We start from the raw sequence: 5,014 nt of genomic DNA, 5'->3' as shown, positions 1-5,014 counted from the left end.
GGATGTATATAGGAGCTGGTGAACAAGTATATAATGAACATTATATATATATGAAAATACTTTTGTGACCAATACTGATATTGCTTTTATCAACTGTATTCTAATTTGAAGTTCTGTTTTTGTTATATGTAAATGTTATTTTGATTTAGAAAGCATTACATATGCTGACATATAAATTGTTACTTTTTAATATCAATCATTTGTTAGTAAAACAACAAATATTATTACAACTATATTATTACCACTTAGTGTTCTGGTTTGTAGATGGACACAGAATTTAAAATTTGTGCTAGTAAAGTGCTAAACTGGTGAACTCAGTTCGGATTGAAACTTAATTTTTAATCCTTAGATGGCATTTTCCTGGAGGTAGTCAAACATTTATTTTTGTCCTCCATCAAGATTTAGAGGAGAGGATTTTTAATTTCTAGTTCGTTTGGTTTTCCTAGCAATGCTGGATGATGAGAACTGTGTTTAACATTAGGCTCTGGATAAATCATAAATATTCATTAGCTCCCAACTGTGCACAAAACTGTGTTGAGCTTTGGATCAGGACAGGAGTAGACTGCTGCTTTGCCAGTCTCCCTGCTCCACCCTTTTTATAAGCCTCTTCCCCTACCCACAATGAGGTTGCCTCTTGTTAGTCAATTAGGTATCTGCGGGTCAGCCTCACGAACCCAAGGAATGCAAAAACTGTATAGGTAAACAAGAATATATGAAAGGAAATGACCCAGTATGTAGGAAATAAAAGAATCAATAAATTCTACTGCCTGGCATTAAGAGATCATACTATCATTTATCTATCTATTATCCATTTATATCTATTTATTATCTATCTATCTCTCTATCATTCATCTATTGTTCTTATATGCATGTGTGTGTCTATACCTGTGTAGCCAAAAATCAAAATTATCTCTCTTCTTGGCTCACAACCCACCTTTTTGAAGCAAACTCTTACTGAATACTGTTTCATTGATTTGGCTAGGCTGGCAGTCAATGAGATTCAGGAATCCACCTGTCTGTGAATTCCTGTGGGTGTGTCACACTTATGTGGTCAAATCTTGTATTTTACATGAATGCTGTAAATTTAGACTCAGGCCTTCATGCATGTGCATCAGGTCATTTTCCCAGCCCCTGAAAACACATTCAGAGCATAGAATCAAAATTTCCCTTTTCCCACTTGACATTTCTCTCCCAAAGTGAAATTACTCCCTTTTTGTAGGTAAAATGTGGGGAAAATCAGAGACTACTGGGCCTTCTTTTTAAGAACCATCTCTAATTCAGGCAAATCAGCAAATAAATGAAGGGTAGGCATTCCAAGTGAGATGTGCATTTCCTTTGTGAGGATAACCCATGTCTAGGTGACTTGATTTTGTATATTTCTCATTGATCTAAGCTACTTTTCTAAGATGGCCTTATTCTGAGGCCATGGGGCTCATAGCTACCAGTAGAGTCTCGAAAGGAGATATGAAAACTCTCAGGAGGAAAAACATCTGAATCAGTTAACTCAGAATCTTTTCAGGACCTCCGATTTGAAGACATTAAGTTTCCTTAGGTCTGTTCAGTGAACATTCATGTTAGACTGTGACTCTGAGGCAAAATCTGAGGCAAGTTAGAAAAAAATAACTCTGCTGGGGAGATAGCTTAATGCCTGTGAAGCATTTGCCTCACAGGCATGAAGAACTGAGCTTGATCTAGTGTGTGTCTGGAACCCTGGTACAAGGCAAGGAGTGGAGTGAAGATAATTAATCCAGGGGACATGCTGGCTAGCCAGTCTAGTTCAAACACCAAGCTTCACAATCTTTGGTGGTAGTGGTGTAATGGTGATGATGATGATGATGATGATGATGATGATGATGATGATGATGGTGGTGGTGGTGGTGGTGGTGGTGGTGGTGGTGGTGGTGGTGGTGGTGGTGATAATGATGATATAATAATGTAAGCAAAAAGTTGTTAGAATCTGGCTCCAGAGATCCCCTCAGGGGTGGGCACACACCAAGTCTGTATACATGCCATGCAAATGCATATACACGCACAAACATACATACACACATACACACTAAGAAAAGAAGATCAATTGATATAGTATAATAAATACAATAATGTAATAAAAATAAGAAATCACTAATGCAGCCTTCAAAAATATTTTCCTTAAGAAAAATAAGAGCGCAAGGTTCAATTCCACTCTGTTCTCTCACAGTGCGTTTTGCTATATTAGGGTGAAAATCACATCAACTGTTTTGCCCTGAAAACTGTCTGTTTCCCTGCTTTGTTTTACAGCATCTTTACTTCTACGGAGATGATTTTTCTAGGACACCTTGCTAATATTTTCAGGGCTCAAACATTAAACATAGGTTCTGGTGCCAAATAGTATAGAAAGTTTTGCAAAAGTACGAAAAGGGAAGAGCGATGGGTTTATTTTAAGGTCATAAAATTTTTATTAGTTTTTCTCCCTCCTCTGCACTGGTTGCTCTTGCTTTAAAAGTCTTCTGGCATTTAACTGGCAATAAAAGAGGCAACACAAACCGTTCCTTCCTTCAGATTGTGCAATTTTATGGCTCTGTTTTAGAGTGACCAAATATGCCTCTTTAAAAACATGCATGTTCAACTACCTTCTTTTCATAAAGCAGTAGTATCATTATCTGGCCAACATGGGGTAAGTAACAGACTGGGTTTTGTATGTGCCTCAAGTTTTTCAAAGCTACTTAGCCCCAGTCTGAAATGAAGTGACACTGCTATGTGGATTCTTCAGCCAGGCAATGCCAGGCAGCTAAATCAAAGACGGCTGAGCTCCTTTTGAATCCGATCCATCGAGACAGCGTAAGTAAATTCAGCCTGTTAGCCCACAGCTACTATACTGACAGCTGGAACTCTCAAGACCTCAGCTGTATGATTTTTTTATGCAGTGTAAATGTAGAACCATTACATTATTGTTTTAAAGTTGGTGACATGAGTCAATGCTTCTTCCCCATTCAATAGGTACCAAAATGTTTGCTCACACAGGGAATGCCATTCAAAACAAGGATAAGCTTGATATCACTGCGGTGATGCCACTCTCCTGGTTTAAAGGCTTTCCTATGCGTCTTCACACAGAAGTAAACACCACACGCTAATGAATCATTATCAACCAGAGAATTCAGGTCCAGCATGTTACCCAGGAAGAAAAGAAAGACTGGATTTTAAAGGAGCTGTCACGTGTAAAGGTAAACCTTGAAGAATTTGGAGGAAAAGATGTTTTTTCCAGTATGTTTTGCCTCCAAGGGAAGTAAAGCAATAAAGTCCATTATTAAATAACTCCTGCTTTCCACATCTTTTCATTGCTTTTATTTGTTTGTCCATTTTATTTCTAGAAGTGGTCTGAAATGAAAAGATTATTGTCTAGTATTTGGGATTACTGAAATAGTTTCTACCCTCTCTTCCACTCTTTCACATCCTTACCAACTTTTCTCTAAGGATTTCTTATCTCTTTGCCGTAGCTACACAGCATAATTAGACTTAACACTCTCTCTCTCTCTCTCTCTCTCTCTCTCTCTCTCTCTCTCTCTCTCTCTCTCTCTCTCTCTCTCTCTCTCTGTGTGTGTGTGTGTGTGTGTGTGTGTGTGTGTGTGTGTGTAAGACTCTGTTCCCAGACCTCAGAAACACATGTTTGAGACAGGTCTCTCACAGGCTTGGTCCATTCTAAGCAGGCTAGCCTGACTGACCAGCAAACTCCAGAGATCTCATGTCTCTCTATGCCCAGTGCTGGAGTTACAAGGTCATGCGACCCAATCCTCCTTTTCTTCATGGGTTCTGCAGATCAAACTCTGATTTTCATGACTAAATAAAATTCTTTTGTACTGATTGAACTATCACCCTTGCCCTTGCATTTCTTTTTTAAAAATTTAAGCCGAGTTTATTTTAATAATATTTCAAAGTATAATCTAATTACTAATACCACTAGAAAAAATTGATATTTCCTTCATCAGTAAAAGCTACAAGTAATACATAGAAACACAAAAGGCAATGGAGGATACGCTTGTATGGTTGAGATACTGTATGTTTGAAAATGCCGAGTAATGATCTCTCGTGAGATACAGGAGTTAATATCATGGAGACTTGGATATCAGGTTACAAATGAGATACGCACAAAGAACTTGATTCTTCCTCCATGAACTAAGAAACCATAAGTGATCATTTGTTCAAACACAACACAAAGGGATGACCCAGAGCCTATGATTTCCTGCTCCATCCATTAAACCCCTGGTTCTCAACCTTTGTCATTCTGTGATCCCTGACTACAGCTCCTCAAGCAGTGGGGATCACCAGCCATAAAATTAATTGTTGCTGTTTCATAACTGTAGTTTTGCTGCTGTTATGAATTACAAATTTAATATCTGATATTCAGGATGTCTGCACTGTAGTCCCTTTTTAAAAGGTGATTTGACCCCCAAATGGCATCGTGACTCAGAGACTGAAAACCACAGCCCTAAGTCTTTATTCCATCAGCAGATTTTGTACAATTTGTCATGAAAATATGTTACAGCCTTTAGTATTCTTACTAGCTCCACAGAGTGAACCCCTCTTCTGTCTTCATCCAACCTCCTCCCACTGCTGATCCTGATTTTCACACCACCATGGGTTCCTACCTGTTTCTCTTTCCGTTATTTCTGTTTCTATTCAACTTTTCCCTATTTTGGAGTTTCGAGTATGGAGGAGTTCACGCCTTTTGGTGTTGTCTGTGCATCAAACACAGAATGAAATCTAATATATTAGACTGGGTTACAAATAGCTTCCTGAATTGTGTGCCCTACATTCCTAGATTTTCCTTTGTGCTTCCATTGCTCTTTTTCTTATCCGTTGTCTCACATGCTCCATTTTTTATTTTGTTTTTTTGTTCTTTACTTTTCTTGCAGTATTTTATTGGATATTTATTTATTTATTTATATTTCAAATGTTTTCCCCTTTCCCAGTTTCCCATTCATAAACGCCCTATCTCATCCCCCTCCTCCTTCTTCTATGATGGTGTTCCCCACCCACC

General features: G+C 38.3%; 1 long non-coding RNA gene across 1 annotated transcript; it reads left to right on the top strand.

Annotated features, from left to right (window-relative positions):
* The first annotated feature begins 2,612 nt into the window (after nt 1-2,612).
* On the top strand, nt 2,613-3,288 carry LOC148000261 (uncharacterized). Its single transcript, XR_015641328.1, has 2 exons — nt 2,613-2,817; nt 2,977-3,288. It is a non-coding gene; the product is annotated as an uncharacterized LOC148000261 (long non-coding RNA).
* Nucleotides 3,289-5,014: the final 1,726 nt, after the last annotated feature.

The sequence above is a fragment of the Rattus norvegicus genome, chromosome 17, assembly GCF_021556685.1.
Source record: "Rattus norvegicus strain SHRSP/BbbUtx chromosome 17, alternate assembly SHRSP_T2T, whole genome shotgun sequence".
Classification (NCBI taxonomy): Eukaryota; Metazoa; Chordata; class Mammalia; order Rodentia; family Muridae; genus Rattus; species Rattus norvegicus.
Note: the sequence above shows the minus strand (reverse complement) of the source record. Positions and strands in the feature narration are given on the sequence as shown.